General features: G+C 35.5%; 1 long non-coding RNA gene across 1 annotated transcript in view; it reads right to left on the bottom strand.

Moving 5' to 3' along the window:
- The window catches only part of LOC127516400 (uncharacterized), a 102,678-nt gene extending 85,485 nt beyond the window's left edge, over positions 1-17,193 (bottom strand). The window contains exon 1 of the long non-coding RNA XR_007930982.1: positions 17,099-17,193. This is a non-coding gene — a long non-coding RNA (uncharacterized LOC127516400). The remainder of the gene's footprint in view (positions 1-17,098) is intronic.
- Between the last annotated feature and the right edge of the window lie 3,020 nt (positions 17,194-20,213).

The following is a 20,213-nucleotide window of genomic DNA, read 5'->3' as shown; positions in this document are numbered from 1 at the left end:
GAGCGAGTGCGAGGTGCCGTCAAGGTGTTTGATCGATGTAATGGAGTCCGTTTAAGAAGCAGTGGGTGCGTGGCCGATTCCCTGGAGCAGAGAGAGAGTGAGTTTGATATGATAATGCACCTCGTGCCAGTTCTGTGCGCCATATGCCCGTCCTTTCATTGGGGAGATCGGTGCAGATGGTTGGGCTCGCTGCTAATAAGGGGAATAAAGCAGGATGGGAAAAGGGGCGAAGGGATCCCTGATGCAACACTAATGACAAGCCCAATGACAACACCTTCAGTCTAGAACAGCAGGGTCAACTTGTCCTGCCTTCTTCCAAAAAAAAATAAATAAATCTCAGAAATCTGTCTTGTTGATTACAGGCTGAATTCCTCCTTGATTCTTGAATGAATAGTGAACGCACTGCACTCGAAACCATTTGTGTTGTTTGTAGAGGGAATGACTGGAAGGGCAAAAAGTGTCAGTCATTTGTGGTACTGTGCTTTGTTATACGTGTTTAGCATTTTTCTATGGAATTTATGTACAATACAAATGATAATAAAGGTTTATATATGTGTGTGTATTTAAAAGTTTATTGAAATGAGTGGGTCATTACCTGATCAATGATACGTCCTCGGAAGAGTCAATTTCTCGTTCTCAAATTCTCAAATCTTTACTTGTTAACCAAGCCAACGTGAGTGTGCAACTGCAGTGCCAAGAGCAAACTGCCCAATGTGAGTATATTAAAGATACACTGTAAAAATTAATGTAATTTTTACTGTAAAAAAAAAATAATACAGAAAAAAAACCTGATAATTGGTTAACAGCAAGTTCCTTTACGGGAAAAAAATCTATAGATCTAACTTTATATTTAATGTACAATAAATATAAGTTTAATTATGGTTAAATGTACCATTTTTGGAAGTAAAAAAAGAACATTTTAAAGCCTAAACTGATATTCCCAGAATTTCCAGTGTGACAGCTTACATTTGATGGTTTTTAATTTTAGTAATTATGTTTCTTCTTAGTTTTTTGTTATGAGTTAAGTACATTAGCATTTAATATTACATCTTATAATGTTAATTTAAAGACTTAAAGTGGTCATGACATGGATTTTTCTTTATTATTATATGAGTTTTTTGCAAACTTTCCGACGATGGGATCCTTCGGTCTGTACAGAGACTCAAATCAGCTGTAAAGTGAACGTTCTTTCACTTTTCCATTTGTCCTGTTGTCGACAGACTCAAGCACGTGGAGAAACTGAATGCACATCTGTATACTGTATCCAGTGTAGACAGCATCAGTGATTATAATGGCTTCTATTTGCTTTTGATGTGACGCTCGCATCCAGTGTATGCAAATGTCAGCCGTTAAGTGCCTGAATGCCAGTGGCCGGAGGCTATGGTGTGACGACGTATAACTGTTCAACGATGTCTTGCTCTGTAGGTAGGCATATGCAAATATATTTGCCCGTGTGACATCACAGGTCACCCAATATCAAAACAAGCCATTTTTGGAGCTTGATTAAAGAAATGCTTTGTTTATGAGGAGGACATTTTAAGCTATGCAACTTGAGCTCTTATATGTAAAAAGAAAATCAAGGCAAATTTGATTTCTCATGTCTTGACCCCTTTAATGTTTATTGCATTATTTTTATTGCATTATGTATGTTACCATGATGAAGGAAGGTTTACACGCCACATCACTACTTCAATTTGAAACTGACCAGCGACTGCATCAATAAACATGATTTCTGTTCCTTTCTTTATCAGATAAAGTGATTCAGTATACAATTTCTTTTTAAGCAGTGAGGTCAGAGGACAGGACAATACTGATGGACAGTTTAAAACCTTAGGGTGTCTTTCCCTTTCATCACTGTCTCTGCTGATATTTCCATGCTTGTTTTCTCACTGTCAGTGACCATCTGCTGTGCCAAAGTGTAAGCAGTGTTAAATGATGGCAGTGTGGCAGAGCTGTGGGGAACCTTAGGTAAAGATCCTTTCTCTCGAACTGGCATTCAGTATATGTCAACAACTCAATGTGCTACCTTTAATACCTGGAAGAGATTTTTCATGCAAAGATCTATGGGAAAATTATTACTACTGGTCCTCAAATATAATATTTGTATATATATATATATATATATATATATATATATATATATATATATATATATAAATAAAAGTGTGCTCACATAAAGTCGCCTCTCAGTACTAAATTGACTTCTTTTTCACTGCCTATTGCTCTTAAACTGTCAAATACACACAAAATAATGCCAAAATGCCGGTCTTCACGTAAACAAAGTCAGTTATGTTTTAAGTGAACGTAAACACGTGTAACAGTTAAAATGGATCCGTGCGTCAGGTCTTAAAGTGACAGCAGCCTAATAAACCTGCTGGCAAATTATGAGATAATATTAAAATGATCTATATCGCAGTTTTTCCCCATGGTATCGATGTTAAAATTGTGGCCAGTGAAAATGCTGAGTGGCTTTGGAAAACTACACAGTGACTGGTGAGCAAAAAAGTTATATATAAAAGTTATAAAAGTATATATAAGTATATAATTATATATAAAGTATGAAGTATATATATATATATATATATATATATATATATATATATATATATACACACACACACACACATATATCTATATATATATATATATATATATATATATATATATATAGATAGATAGATAGATAGATATAGATATATATAGATATAGATATGTGTGTGTGTGTGTGTATGTATATGTATATATATTATATATATATATTATATATATAGAAGATACAAATATTATATACACTCCCTATGAAACGGTGGTAATTGCTAGGCATGCAACACTATTGCTCATGGCTCAAGTATTGAACTTTGGCTCATAACTCATGTTCATTCTAGTCTTGAATGATGCCTCAAATCAATGAGCTTACAGAGGAGAGGTGTGCTATTACTTTTCTATCTGACTTCTGATTTTCGCCTAGAGGCTGATAAAACAGGCAAAACAATCCCATACACTGATGGCAGGTTCAGACTCCGAACCCCTTGAGGTCCCAGCCATATCTAGGCATAACAAAAACAGTAGATATAGACAAACAGATATAGCATCTCTTGTGTTTCAGAGTTTATAAAATTCTCCTCTGTCATGTAGCAATACATGCAGATAATGTGCTTTAAGGAATCACAATGCCTCAAGAGCTCACTAGTGGACATATTAGATCATGTTTATTTTACCCCCACCCCACGCAACTCTAGTGTATGACATTGGAGTTAGAGTTTTGACATTTAACCGCATTTAATACTTGTAGCTACCTAAAGCAGACACAGTTATAGTGAAAATGGCAGATGGATGCATAATAACTGTTCATGATACATGATATCATGATATATTTAGTGATATGTGAATTGTCTTTCTAAATGTTTCGTTAGCATGTTGCTAATGTACTGTTAAATGTGGTTAAAGTTACCATTGTTTCTTACTGTATTCACGGAGACCAGAGCCATGTTGTTATTTTCATTTTTAACCCGAAAACGCTTGTAGTCTGTATAATTCATAAACGCATCTGCATTCTTATCGAGTCTCTCCAACTGTGTGTAGCTTTAGCCACGTTAGCCGTGCAGCACTATCAAACTCATTCAGAATCAAATGTTAGCAAACATCCACAAAATACATGCCATACTGAACAGTTTGTAAAGATCCATTTTAAGAGTTATATTGTGAACTTCAGTATTCACAATATATTCAGTATTTATGCAATGTTTATTGGAGTCGTGAGCTTGGGGGCGGGGAGCACGAGCATTTAAAGGTATACACACCCCAAATCAGAGCATTTTTAATGCCACCCCAAAATAGGCAGCTAAAACATGGTGTAATAAAAAATCTATGGGGTATTTTGAGCTGAAACTTCACAGACACATTCTGGGGACACCTTAGACTTATATTAATTCTTGTAAAATGTCAATACTAGGGCACCTTTAAACACATCTCAATGACGCAGCGTACATACGAGTCAACGAGAAGGAGGTAAGTTAGCAAGGGAAAGGTATAAAAGAATGGATTTATACGCAGCCAAGAAAATTCAACACTCTTACTTCAGCAATAAAAACAAAAATTGGAACATGTGACAATGTGATGTTTATCTTAAAGGGTTAGTTCACCCAAAAATGAAAATCCTGTCATTACTCACCCTCATGTCGTAAACAACATATGAGAATGACACTGAAGAGAAGATATTGTTGAAAAAAGTCGTTATTGTTTTGTTTTTGCGCCCAAAAAGTATTCTCGTCACTTCATAACATTAAGGTTGAACCACTGCAGTCACATCGAGGTCATATACCTCTCGGATTTCATCAAAAATATCTTAATTTGTGTTCTGAAGATGAACGAAGGTCTTACAGGTTTGGAATGACAAGAGGGTGAATAATTAATGACAGAAATTTCATTTTTGGATGAACTGACCCTTTAAGTAATTTTTGCTTGGTATGGTTGAACTGCAGCAAAGACATTGGCTATTAAAGTGAGATTAAAGGCCGTTCAAACCAAGAACGATAACTAAAGATAATGATAAAGATATAGTTCTAAAACTCATTCTTAATATAAAAGAATAGCACTGTCCACACCAAAGCTATACTGATAACGATATAGAAGAAACAATATTGTTGGGATCACTTTCAGAACGATATTTTCCAGCTGCTGGACGATAAAACACTGACAATCGCTGAGTTCCAGAAAAAGACACCACTGTTTGACTTCCCTTTTCAAGGATACTTTAAAGAAAACTGATATATGGAAAACAATCGGTCATACCCTCGGATTAAATGGTGAGAAGTATTAACGATGAGATCATTATGCCAGGCTAGCAAACAGTGTAAAATAAAATCACCTCAGATATCCAGCACTAGTTTCGACAACATTGTCTTGCTTCCTTTGAAGTTGCAGTGAAAAAGACTAGGCTTTGTTTCCACTATATTGACTTCGTCAGCTAAATTCACTGTTAGATTAGATCGATTACACTAGCTATTCACTCAAAACATAGCATGCTGAGGACATCTGCTGGTTAAAGCCATGTCAATGCAACAAGAACAGAAAAAACACGTACTCACTTTCAAACCGCAGCGTGTGAGCTTAGACTAAACAAACCGTTATTGTTCATTGGTGTGGACGCAAATATAGTTATCTTTATAGTTATTGTTCTTGGTGTGAACAGGCCTTAAGTATTTTTGTATTATCTAACATATTTAATTATTTCAGGTTTGCGTAATATTCTGAGCATTTCATTTTCATTCATTTTGAGGAATACTAAATCTGTTTTTGTGTAAATGCTCTATTCTAGTAAATGCTTTAGTCTAGAACTGCAATAACCATCATGTTCACACAACGCACACAACGTCTCTGCACTCGATCAATAAATGGGAAAACAAAGTAGGCTAACTTGCATAACTCAGATATTTCGTTGTAAATTTAAAAGTAATGCACTACTTTACTAGTTACTTGAAAAAAGTAATTGATTACGTAACTCAAGTTACTTGTAATGCGTTACCCCCAGTACTGCCCTTCACCTAAACAAAGGCTAAGTGCTGACCATATAAATTCACAATTTTTATTTCATTTTAAGTCTAAAGTGCATGGTGCAGGGCAGTAATATTCTTAATCAGGGCAGAATCAGTTTGTTCATGCAATGTTGTTTTTAAGCTCTCCACAAACACTCGGTTTGGAAAAGCAGCCAACAGCAACTGGCACCGCAGGGTTCTAATGCACACAAGCCAGATATCAAATGTATGAGCTGAAAACCTTGGTGTAATGCTTCCAGCTACAGATTATACAATGAAACAGCATTTTTAGTTTCTGAATAGAGCAAAAACCAACCAGCATCCCTGTGGTGCAGAATGTTATATGTGTAGAAGCACTACACCTCTATTGTGTGCAATCTGAAGAAAAGTGAAAAGACTGGCTTGATGAAAGATAATTTTAACAATTTTAATACTCGTTGTGAATTCTCTCCTTTTAAATCCGCTGTTTGTGTGACGTTTTAAGTTATGACTTACGTAAGTAACGTAGTGCAGTGTTTCCTGCGTGTACGAGCTTAGCGTAACTGCCTATTCACTATCACTCCAGCAGAGCAGTCAGACTGCATGCTCTGACTAAAGTGCAAAGTTTATGTGCAAGAGAAAGTTGATGACAAGTAAGTTTTAATTCAATGTATAATGATGTTAATGCAGACTGTTACACTGTATTGCAGTAGCATTAGCTTACAGTGTTCATTATGTCCTTTATGCTTCGCGATCTTTCTGATTAATTTGATCCTTTTTAACGAGCGGATTTGTCCCGCTAGCATCGCGGCTAGTATTGTTAATGTTTACTAAACTTATTCGCTTAAAGTGTAACATTTCTCAGTAAGATAATATCATTTTGTGGTTGCCATTATTACTGCCTGTATTAATAATACAGTCTCATTTCCCTATATAATTCATATTTGGTGGGTTTTGTAATCTTTATTACACTACGCAGTTTAATATTGCTGACTCATGCTGATATATTTCTTGGTCATATTTATATATCAGTTCATTATGTAAGGTTGTTTATCCTTGAGTTTGTAATCTGTTAAGTTGGTGATTATATTTAGAAAATGAGTATTTATTTCTGTTATTTATTTCAGAAATAAATCAAGTACACTACTATGTGTATATGGTCACCCTTGTGCAATAAACGACTAAATTCTATCTGGTGACTCCAACTCCTTGACCAGAGTTCTACAGCGGTCAATAACATATACATCAGCTTTCAGTGGGGCAATCCCCAACACTCATACTATAATAACTAGTTTCTGGCAGGCGGCCTACGCAAATCGACTTACGCCAAAAGAATGATCTCTGACCTGATGCATGACGCATGAACGCGGAAGCGCAGAGGATAGAGCCAGGGTCGGAGCCAGACATTGTAAACATTCGGGGCTTAGCCCAAATCTATTTTGTCCAATGACAATTTAATTTTCCGTTAACAGCCTTACTGTCATGAAAGGAACTTTGTAGTAGTATGCTGGAGTAAAGTTCATAAAATGTACATTATTTCCCACAGGAATTTGCAAAACTTTGTTGGGTGTACCTCCTGTAGGGGGGTCCAGATGTCCCCCGGGAAGAAAATTTTGTACATTTTAAGGTCAAATGCATCAATCTGGTGTACTTTGAGAGCTCAAAACTGAGAGCTTAAGCCCATGTACAGTGTGCAAATTGAACAAAGAAACAGCATTGACTTGTACCTGGACATTAAAGAGGGCTCAAACATCTTTTTAGTTGTGATATAGAGTCTCAGTCTACATTACATTGACACTGGTGTTTTAGGATGCCAAACAATTATTAGGCCTACAATAATATTATATGATTTAGGCCTTTATAATTATTCATATGACAGTAATATCCATATATTGTAACAAATGCATTGTAAAATAAATGAAAATTTTGTAAGTAGTTACTTTACAATACAATACTTTAGTACTAATTTCTTCACTTGCAAGAGATAAACCCTTGCGCTTTTATTTTGATCACCAGCTGATCGTGTGAACAAATGTGCGCACTTCTCTTTAAAACACGCAGCACAAACAGACTGTATATACACTTAATCGCTGTCTTTTGCTGTTTTATAAAGGCACAAAGCCATATCACGGTTTCGACTTTAGTTCGTTGGCAAAATACAACGTTAGAGACCATTTAGGCTAAGTATGTTTGGTTCATTATGAAAGGGTAATTAATGGGAAACACTGAATGAATGTTTAGCTGACAAATGTGCTAAAGTTGTCATATCAGTTGTTATATCATAACAAAAACCCTTCAACCGAACCGAACGAGAGTCTTGAGGCCTGCCGCTGCTCTGAGTGAGTGACAGGAGGCGTGGCTGTGTACAACTGCGGTATGCGTGAACTCGCTGTCGGAGAGAAGAGAGAGAAGGCACTGCAGGTATCGGTGTATACTGCAGAAAAGCGATATTGAACTGTTTAACATATTTTAATAGAGGGATTAGAAAAATTATATTTTGACAGCACTGTTAAGAAACCTCAAACCTGAAAGATTTGTGGCTTTTGGAAAAACACCCCTAGCTCCACCCCTGGATAGAGCAAAACAAAACACCGGTCATGAATTAGAAGTCTAAAACGAGAACTTTTAAAGAGAAATGTCAGAGGATTTCGATATAAAAGAAGAGGAGCTTGAGTTTGTTGCCCATCCTATTTGTTTGAACCGCGAGAGGCGTCTAAGCTTACGCTACATGCGTCGGGTCAGAGGTCACTCTTCGGCCGGAATTAGACTTGCGTATGACTGTCTGCCAGAAGCTAGTTATTTTAGATTATAACATTTTAAAAATGGATATTTTTCATATAAAAACCCATCGCTTCGCTTCATGACGCCTTTATTAACCCCCTGGAGCCGCATGGATTACTTTTATAATGGATGAATGAGCTTTTTTGGGCTTTAAAATCGTGGTTACCATTCACTACCATTATAAAGCTTGGAAGAGCCAGGATATTTTTTAATATAACTCAGACTGTGTTCGTCTGAAAGAAGGTAGTCATATACACCTAGCATGGCTTGAGGGTGAGTAAATCATGGGATAATTTTCATTTTTGGGTGAACTATCCCTATAATTCGCTTTATGTAATTCCTATACTTAAGAGGTTTTCAGATGCTGAGTCTGTTTATAATTCAAAATGCACAGTCTTGAGATTTTGTTATGAAATGCAGTGGAAGAGATATTCAAACATTTATGCCTGTACAGATGTGAAATAATTGCTCATATACTTCATATGTGGTTTGTAGTTGTAAAACGGCTAGACCGTACATGAAAGCGTTTTCATTTTGTACATGAACATTATTTTTGACAATATTTATGAACCTCTGCTGGGTGTGTTGAACGAAACTCTATTGGGTCATTAGCTCTATATCATTAGGGAGCTTCTGGGAAAAATCACGTTTGCTTCTCAATAGCTAGTGTATTATCGCATATACAGCACATATGTGCTTTAAATATGTAAACAACAATCCATAAGTTACTATAAGCATTGGTTTCTTGATGATATATTGTATGTCTCATTAATTGCATTCATTAACTTGAAATTGTCACACTAGCTGTGATTCAAATGCTTCAAAGAGCAGCTGAAGTCAAGAGCACCTCATGGCATTAGAAAAGCGCAAAAATATGACAGATGTCAGAGAAGTTGCCTGGGCAACAGGGATTTTTGTTCCATGATTGATTCACTGCAGTCACTAGCTAGACATTACAAATGAGTCAGAGAAATGAGTCCCCAGGAATTATTAATGCTGACAAATCTATTGACTGCGGCTCAGCTGAGAAGAATATAGATGAGGAACTGTAAAAACAGCACATCCGTGTGAAAGGCTCTGCTCCGTTTACATGGTTGAAGTGACCATGGTGCATTTTATTCCTTCAAGTCCACATATAAATAATGTTTGACAAGATTTTCTGCAACAAAAAATGTTTGTGTTTGGTTTGACCTATTATTATATGCACCAAACCAGAAAATTTGACAGCGTTTGCATCTGATGTGAAACTGTACATGTACGATTAAGTACTCTTTAATTATTTTTTTAATTACATTTAATTGTATTTTTATCTCACCCAAGGTAAAAGATCAGATTCAGACAGTGTTATTTTAATATTAATTATATACTATTATAGTATTTATTAATATATTAAATTAGCATTTTATTATTTAAATATTTTATATTTTCAGTTTTTGTTTTTATTTCAAGTTTAGAAATTTGTGCTTTTGTCGTTTTATTTTATATATTCCTATTTATCTTTTAGTTTTATTTCACTTTTAATTTTAGTAATTTTAGTACTTTATTTGAATTAAATGTAAGTTTTTATTTATATATTTATTTATATTTTATTGTATTCAAGCCTTATTTCAATTAACAAAAACATTGTTTTAATAGTTTTAATTTTATCTAACAATAACTACACTGATTCCAGACACTTGCAGCGCTTGGATCGGGATGCATCATGGGATGCCGTTATCTTTTGCTTCTGGTAACCTCTGGTTATCTAATACCCAAGAATTGATTCTTAATACATGAACAAATATCAGAGCCGAGGCAGTGTTTTGATATACAGTCAGAGCAGTGTTGGGATAAATGCTTAACATTGATCAAACGAGGAATATTCTGCTGCTCACACTGCACTCCAGTCAAAGCAAAATTGAGCTTTTCTTACAGGGGATAATTTCACCAAGCGACGCAAGGCAATTCCGCTCCAAACAAATATCGACATACAATACATCTTCTTAGCTCCATAATAGAAATAACCTGAATTCACTGATTTAATGGGAAGAAAAGTGAAGGCTTTCTGTTGCCAGTGGGAAGCAGAGAAATTGAGTTTGGTAGTAATGAGCGAGTTAGTAAATGAGTCATTTCACTGGCGGTGGAGGAAATGATTTCATAGAGCTAAAAAGTGGATTGACTGAAATAGTATCAGAACCCACTCAATACAACACGCTGCAGTTCTATTGAGAGTTTCACTCTACACTGTTTAAATAGCTTATAAAGTAATTGCTTAACTAAACCCATTTAATTATAATATTTGTCAAAGGTTTTGACAGGGTTTGTGTTTCTCTGGGAAATAGACATCAACTTTTGATTAGAAACTGCACATGGTCTTGAGACAATAGTGCTGCTCTAGCAGTATTATTTTCAATTAGGGTTATAAAAACAAAATAAAAATCATCAATGATCAGCTAAGGTAGAAAAGATCCAGTTAATAGGACTATACAATAATAATAATAATAATAATAATACTTCAAATATTATTTTTTATTTTATTATTACTTGCTTTATACAAATTAAATCAAAGAAATATTACTATTGCAACATTATTGTACAGTAATGATAAAAATGTTTAATAATTTACTGTTAAGTTGTGCTGTCAACTCGATTAATCGTGATTAATTGCATCTATACACACACATTATATATTTACAAACTTATGTTAGATGCAATTAATCACAATTAATCAATTTGACAGCACTAGTTTTAAGCATTTAGCAGGTAATAATATTTCAAAATATTATTTTATTTTATTATTTTTTTAAATAATAAAAATGAAATCAATAAATATATTACAATTGCAATAATAATACTGTACTGTAAAAACTTTTAATCATTTGCGTTTATGCATGTCGCAGGAAGTGTACTAATAGTAAAAGCGTAAACAGTATGCAAACAGAGTAGCATGTCCGAATTCATAGTATTTGAAAAACAGGAGAAAAGTACCCGGATGACTTACTACTTCCAGTGAGATTCTGAAGTGCGCATATGATGGACACTTTACTATCCCATGAGGCCACAGGAGAGGATTTATGAATGGAGTTGAAGGGACGGAACTGACGCTGGTAGGTCATGTGACAGTAACAACGTGGCGGATGTCGTACGTTCGAATACTACAGACCTTATTTACCAGAGAAACAAGCGCGCCGCCATCTTTAGAATATTGTCTTTGAACTTCCTTTTTTGCGGTAGCTCTGTATATTTCTATGGCATCGCTGTTGAAGAATAATTCGCTGGTGAAGTGGATTCACCTGTTGTAGAGTTAATGAAAGTTATCATGAGCATTGTTATGTTTAAAGCAGATGTCTTAACGAATGTCAGTAGACCGGGAAGATTTTAAAATGAGCAGTTCTTTCATAAATGCATAAGATCGCTGTGGAAATACAAACCGGAAGTCAAAAGACAACGAAAAGGGGCGGGGCTACATAAGGTCTATATAGAACATACTTTTTCAACGGTCGTGAAGTAAATTTAAATTAAAATGTAGTACCTACTCAGTATGCAATTTCGGATGCAGCTTAGCTCAACAGTCACGGAATGGAAAGCACAGGATTGTGGGATATTAAAGGCAGTTAAGGATACATCTGACTATGCTGCCTTCAAAAATCGATCTAATGAAGGTATCTCAGGAGACCGGAAGTGAAGCTAACTTTGGATTCGGACGTGCCTTGATGCCTTCATACCTTGAAATGCGTCCTCCGAATGGAGCATATTTACTCTTTCAGATGCAGCCATGGAGTAGTGCTGCCTTCACGTGCTATCAGAAATGTCCTACTTCAAATTTCTTCGTGTTCAAGTGCTTTGTTGTCAGTTAGAACCGGAATCACAGAGAACACCAGGTTATTCTTGCCTATTCATTGGGAAAATCATATTAAAGTCAAAATAATATTTAGTGTCCCATTCATTGGCAACCATATAAACATTCACCATGCTATATAGATTGCCAGCTTGCTGCCAATAGTGGAATGTCGGTCAAATACAGGCTATCATATTATTATATTCATATTTATATGCACTACTTTAATGACAAGACAAGGCAATGTAGCTGTTGTGGAAAAAAAAAAATAGTAAAGAAAAGCAGTCATAGCATCAATCGTTCTCCCCTCCGCCATGTTTAAAGTTAAACTTGAGAACTTGGGTATCAAAATAACATGCAATGCCTCAGAATATACACCGATCAGGCATAACATTATGACCACCTTCCTAATATTGTGTTGGTCCCCCTTTTGCTGCCAAAACAGCCCTGACCCGTCGTGGCATGGACTCCACTAGACCCCTGAAGGTGTGCTGTGGTATCTGGCACCAAGATGTTAGCAGCAGATCCTTTAAGTCCTGTAAGTTGCAAGGTGGAGCCTCCATGGATCAGACTTGTTTGTTCAGCACATCCCACAGATGCTCGATTGGATTGAGATCTGGGGAATTTGGAGGCCAAGTCAACACCTCAAACTCGTTGTGCTCCTCAAACCATTCCTGAACCATTTTTGCTTTGTGGCAGGGTGCATCATCCTGCTGAAAGAGGCCACAGCCACCAGGGAATACCGTTTCCATGAAAGGGTGTACATGGTCTGTAACAATGCTTAGGTAGGTGGTACGTGTCAAAGTAACATCCACATGGATGGCGGGACCCAAGGTTTCCCAGCAGAACATTGCCCAAAGCATCACACTGCCTCCGCCGGGCTGCCTTCTTCCCATAGTGCATCCTGGTGCCATGTGTTCCCCAGGTAAGCGATGCACACGCACCCGGCCATCCACGTGATGTAAAAGAAAACGTGATTCATTAGACCAGGCCACCTTGGCCGCCCTTGACCCTGTCTCCGGTTCACCACTGTTCCTTCCATGGACCACTTTCAATAGATACTGACCACTGCAGACCGGGAACACCCCACAAGAGCTGCAGTTTTGGAGATGCTCTGACCCAGTCGTCTAGCCATCACAATTTGGCCCTTGTCAAACTCGCTCAAATCCTTACGCTTGCCCATTTTTCCTGCTTCTAACACATCAACTTTGAGGACAAAATGTTCACTTGCTGCCTAATATATCCCACCCACTAACAGGTGCCGTGATGAAGAGATCATCAGTGTTATTCACTTCACCTGTCAGTGGTCATAATGTTATGCCTGATCGGTGTATATTCATATAATTAAACCGCAGCCTCAGCCATAGTCCCATTCTTCTGTTTTAAAGAAAACTGTACTCTCTTTTAGCACCACTCAGTGGACATTTCACTCTAGCAATTGCAAGGAAATGTGCTAAAAATCATTCGGAACAGGTAGCAACCACACAGCAACACCTTGGCAACCACCTAGCACTGGAAGAAAGGCATCTTCACAAGTCTCAAATTGAAAAAAAAAGCACACAATCTGAATCATCACATTTATCCTGTAGGCTAAAATAAGCAATGTACATTGCTGTTGAACTCTTCGAGTGTGATCCTGCACTCAGGCTTGAAGAGTGGAGTTTGGAGAGGTGTTTGTCTTTGACTTTTAATGACAGTGATTAAGCACAAAAGTCGAGGATATGAGCATGACTGGAATTCTGAGAAACACTTAGACCCTTTACCACCCACCGCGATGAACTCAATTAAGTCTGAACTAACCCGTTTCTGTTTATGCAAATAGGACCTGGAAAGTTTTAATAAATGCAGGTTCATGCGAGCTCCACTGCCCCAAGGACACTTGTTCCAAAGGCCACACTCGAGTGAAAAGTTAGAGAGCGACACGGCTTGAAGAGAAGGCTCAGGTTTTGCTCCCCAGAGGACAGTTATGGATCTGCAATTCATTCAAGTAGACCCCACTGTCTCATATTAAGACAAATGATTTATGCTCATTATAGACTAGATTGTATTATAATACACTGAACGAAATGACAAATCTGTTTATAGTGTTACAAATGAAATTCACACTCTGTAGAAACCAGGGCATGTCTATGATATTAAATGGGAACGTTTTGATGTAAATAAATAAGTTATGTTATGGAAAAATAATACATTCCTGTCCTCAAAGCTGAAGTGTGTAATTTTTTCCCACGCTTGTTAAAATGTTTTTTCATACCCTACATTAATATGAAGTCAACTACTGGCAAGTAGGATGATTCCCCTGAAAAATGTAAAGACTGCAAAGCACTACAGGACTACATAAGACTAATGACAGACTTGAAAGTGTTTCGCATGTTCGCTTGATGCTGGTATGTACTGTAAAAGCTCCATGAATACAATAGCATGTAATTATCTTTAAAAAGAAAAAAACATTGAGTGACATCAGAATGCTTTTAGGCCAGTGCTGCTTTTATCAATTTATGATATTTATCAGTGTATTGATATTGATCAATATTGTTTCTCGACATCCCATTTAAAGTTTTTGTAAATGTCAAAGCAAAAAGCCTTTCACATCCTGAAATGCGGTTATAGATCTGCATTATTTTATGTGTTACTGGTACAGTGCTTTCATGATGACTGATAAACTATTAGGAGAAATGATCACCATGAGTGATGTAACATTCAAACAAGTTCACTTCTGAGAGCATATTCTCTCTCCACTATTGAGAATGCTACCAATTTTATATTATATATATATATATATATATATAACTTTTTTTTTTCCCATACAAGTTATATTATCAATATAACTGTTTCTTTAACTATGGACAATTTTGGCCTTTTTGCATTTTAGAAAAGAAAAAAAAAGTATCACTTTCACCACATGTTTATGTTTAATAGCATTCTAAACTGTCTTACTAAGGCAATAGCTAGCCATTTTATAGGTCCTACTGTTCAAAAGCTCAGGGTCAGTAAGATTTTGACTGAAATTAATATTTTAATTCAGCAAGGATGCATTAAATTAAATGAAAAGTTTTTTTGCACTTTCTATTCATTAAAAATCTGGAAGAAAAAAAAGTATCATGGTTTCAACTGTTTTCAACATTAGTATTAATAATAAATGTTTCCTGAGTATCAAATCAGCATATCAGAATGATTTCTGAAGGATCATGTGACTGAAGACTGCAGTAATGATGCTGAAAATTCAACTTTGCATCACAGGAATAAATTACATTTTTAAATATATATTAACTCTTTTTTTAATTTTAAATTGTAATAAAATTACACATTTTTATTGTATTTCTGATCAAATAAATGCAGCCTTGGTGAGAGACGTCTTTCAAAAAATATTTAAAAAAAATCTTACTGACCCCAAGCTTGCGAACAGTGTACACATAATTAAATAATAATTTAATACTTTTTGCATAATTCACTAAATTACCTTTTTTTTTTCCACCCCTCACACGTCATATTCAAGAACAATAGCAACTCAACTTGAATTACATTTGCAAAGTAATGACCTCTTTGAGCACTTTCAGTTACTCTTTAGATCTAAATGTATAGCTCTTGTTAAAATTACAAACAATCTTCTCCATGCAGCTGACTCTGGCCTTCTGTCTATCTTTATTCTTCTAGATATTAGTGCTGCGTTTGACACCATTAGTCATTCACTATTATTAGATAGATTTGCTTGTATTGGGGTAGCTGATAATACACTTCTTTGGTTTTCATCCTATTTAAGTGATAGAAAACAGTTTGTACAGATTAAGAATGCTCAATCACAGCCTCTCTCAGTTACGGTGTTCCACAGAGGTCAGTGTTGGGTCCGCTTTTATTTATTATTTATATTTAACTTCTTGGTCATATTTTTCATTTTTCAGCTTAATACTAACAAAACAGAAGTTCTTCTTGTTGGGTCAAGGTCTACTTTATCTAAATCTCAATCTTTTACACTGCTTATTGTTAACTGCTCAGTTAGTATTTCCACTCAAGTGAAAAGTCTTGGTGTCATATTTGACGGTTTGCTTTCTATTGCCTCTTATATTAATAATAATTCACAAATTGCATTTTTTTCATTTACGTAATATAGCTAGACTCCGTTCATCACTTTCTCAACATAGCACTGAAATCCTTATTCATACTTTGGTAACATTCCAGATTGATTATTGCAGTTCTCTTTATTTGGTGTTCCCGAAAATCCAAGGTAACCAAGTACACAAACTTTTGATTGATTATTGATGGTCAAACTGGTGAGAGTGGTGGAAATGAGGCCTCAACTGAGGGACGGTCATAAACATGTATATAAATTGTTTTATAAAACTATTACAAGGATGTGAGGTTTATGTGAATTCATTTCAGACAGTCCTTATACAGTAACTTGGGTTATATCTCGCATTTGCAAGGTATAAACTTGTATTTGAGTTTACATCTTGCAAATTTGTTTTTTTTGGCCATGGAATAAAATAAAACCGCGACTTTTTATCTCACAGTTCTTACGTCTCGCAATTGCAAGTTTACATCTCAAACTTCAGAACTGCAATCTTACAGTCAGAATTGTAAGACTGAAAGTTGCAATTAACTTTTTAACTTAATATGTAATATTAAGTAATATGGTTTGCAAACACTTTTCTTGTTGACTTGAGCTCCATACCTCGTGAACAAGTGTATTCTTAATAATAAAGAAGCAGTGGTACCATTGTATACCAGCCTATTTTTCACATTTTCGAAGAAGCCAGAATCCAGCAGCCTCACACAGAATTGAAGCAATCTAGCAGAAAATCACACATGACTGAGCCAGTTGTAAAAATACAGAAAATGCCCATTGCCTTTAACCTAACTCTTAGCGGGTTGTAGCAAACATCTCTGACTAAAAATCACTCATTCAATAAATCTTGATGACATTCAGTGATCCCTGCATGCATGCACTCGCTCTCCTCCTGCAATATAGCCTACTTGGACTGTTTGTTACCTTAGCAACAGGTTTCACAGCATTGCAACCAACAGTTGGCAACCCGCATCACTGCCATGGAGCTAATGGCTGTATGGGAACACACACAGGACAGGCTGCGGAAGAGAATTTACACACAGTCTGATAATGGACTCTGTCATCAATGCCTTAATGATGTGAATGTGCATGCACATTATATAAAAGCATTATATATATAAAAAAAAATCTATTTTGCCCTATATATATTATATAAAATCTGTTTTGTCCTCCATATATTTCAAATGTATATGTATTTTCTTTCCACTGAATATATATTTTGAAATATATTTCAGTATATGAATGTTGAAACTAAAAATATTTTTAATTTCAAAAATATATTTCATTGAGCTTCACTGTGTACAATATATTTAACATATATTTAAAACATATTTTAGATATTTTTTTATATTATCTCATAATTTGGCAGCAGGTATATTTAAGACCTGACGCACGGATCCATTATACTGTTACACATGCGTTTTCTTTCTCAACTGTTTACGGTCACTTAAAACATAACTGACTGTGAATATTCGCCAAGACTGCCATTTTGATATTATTTTGTGTGTATTTGACAGTTTAAGCGCAACAAGTAGCGAAAAACAACTCAATTTAGTTCTGAGAGGCGGCTTTATGTGGCGCACTTTAGGTGGGAGAACAAAACCTGCAGGAATTAGTAAAATTACGCGCAATCCCACACCGAAATTCAAGCCCGGTAACAACGAGTTTGTGGAGAGATATGAGAGAGAGAAAAAGCAGCTGGTATTGTGTATCTATTCTGCGGAAAATGAGTATTGGAAGCCTTTCAGATACTTCAAAATCGATATTTTTGACAACACTACATTGCACTTATTTTATTATTTAAGATGCCTTTTTATAAGACGTGTATATATATATATATATATGTGTGTGTGTGTGTGTGTGTGTATATATATATATATATATATATATATATATATATATATAGGGGTAAAGTTTGTGGCAGGTGCTTTTGAAACAGTGCTTCTTGAAACTTAAAATCACTTAATGTTACATCTCTTTTGTTTTATATCAGGTGTGCTTGGACAGATCAAGTTGAACACACACCTCTAACATGAAACAAGGACTACAAATTAATAAAACAAGTTTTTAAATCTCCTTCATTCGAAACAGTGAATCGTTTTACAAAGCAAATGGTTCAATTGATTTAAGAGCTTTTCTCCATCACTAGCTAAAGCTAACCACTGCTAAGTATTTTCTAACGTAAGGATGCTTGATTGATATCTTTTGAAATATTGATATCAGAATGACTGAAATTTTCATCAAACAGTATACAACTGATCTGGATTGAAACAAACCAGCTATCACCACAACTCAACAAATCCACTGATAATACTCACTGATGTTTATACTGTTGTTTTCCCTCCAAAATAATGTCGCTTCCTGGATGACGATGTCATTATGCTTGTTTGTTCGAGATGCATCGGCGCATATAACATCAAAGCCCCGCGAGAGAGTTTGGAGAGCACACGACTCCTTATGCTTTTGAATCGCTCTCGCGGTACTTTGATGTCATATGGGGATCGGTCTGCACAGCGCCGATGCATCTCGAACAATTATGAAACTGTTGAAGTGTGCCCTATATCCAAACAATTTTGCTCTGATTGGCTCTCATATATCTGATTCTGCGAATGTTACACACTCTTTTAGCTTTAAAGACATCTTTTTTATATATTTTTTATTAAAATAACAAAAATAAACCACTGGAGTAGGCTATATTGGCATATTTTCATTCGTAGGCAAAATGTTTTAAATGGTATTAATAAGCTTGTTCGGCTTGTCATTAATTACTCACCCTCATGCCGTTCCACACCCATAAGACCTTCATTAATCTTCGGAACGCAAATTAAGACCGCTGTCAAATCAGCGGTTCGGAGCGCCAAAGTCACGTGATTTCAGCAGTTTGGCGGTTTGACACGCGATCCGAATCATGATTCGACACAAAAGATTCATAACGCTCCGAAGCTTCATGAAGCAGTGTTTTGAAATCGGCCATCACTATATAAGTCTTTATTTTGTTTTTTCGGCACACCAAAAATATACTTGTCGCTTTATAATATTAATATTGAACCACTGTACTCACATGAACTTATTTAAATATGTTTTTAGTACATTAATGGATCTTGAAAGAGGAAATGTCATTGCTGGCTATGCAGGCCTCACTGAGCCATCGGATTTCAACAAAAATATCTTAATTTGTGTTCCGAAGATGAACGAAGGTCTTACGGGTGTGGAACGACATGAGGGTGAGTAATTAATAACATTATTTTCATTTTTGGGTGAACTAACCCTTTAAACTGAATTAAGACTCACTTCTAAAACAATTTTGTTTTTTAAAGAACAAAACCACATAATATTTCTTAAATATTCTGAAGAACTACTAAAAACAAATCCCAGTAGGTTTCCTTGTTTATCTGTATGTTTTTGTAAGAATACGTTTCTTGTTTCCTTGATATGTTATTTTAGTAGTTCTTGTTAAAGTTATGTTTATTGTATAACTCTCCAATTTTTTTCTCTTTTCTACACGTCTTTCATCATTTGTAATTTGGTATTTTCTTGTAAATGTTCTTGAAATTGTTTTAAGTTATGTTATTTATTATTATTTTTTAAAAAAAGATATAGAACAGAATATAGAAACAGAACCCAGGAACATGACAAAAATGGCAATTTCTGCTCACATCCAAATTTATCCATTAATTGTGAAGCAAATTACTTCTTAAAAAAGTGAGTTTTTTCTTTCACTATATTTAAGGCATAAGATGACGATGATGATGGGGACATGAAAATACTGGCGAGTAGAAATGACCCACCTCATATATAATCTCTGGCCATCAATGACAGGTTAGTGGTGTCACTGGAACTTGATTTTTCATGAATCACCAAACTGCATGAAATAGATGAAAGGCTCTGTTTATATGCGAGTCTTTATACAGTGGCAATTTCTTAAATGCTTTAATCTTTTTAAAAGAAAAAGGTGACCTTGATCTGTTTGTTCAGTCACTTGTGAATTTGAATGAAACATAAAATAACCTCCAATACAATGAACAGATCAAAAACGAGA

Source organism: Ctenopharyngodon idella, chromosome 7 (genome assembly GCF_019924925.1).
Source record: "Ctenopharyngodon idella isolate HZGC_01 chromosome 7, HZGC01, whole genome shotgun sequence".
Classification (NCBI taxonomy): Eukaryota; Metazoa; Chordata; class Actinopteri; order Cypriniformes; family Xenocyprididae; genus Ctenopharyngodon; species Ctenopharyngodon idella.
The sequence above is the reverse complement of the archived record's forward strand: the minus strand, read 5'-3'. Positions and strand labels throughout refer to the sequence as shown.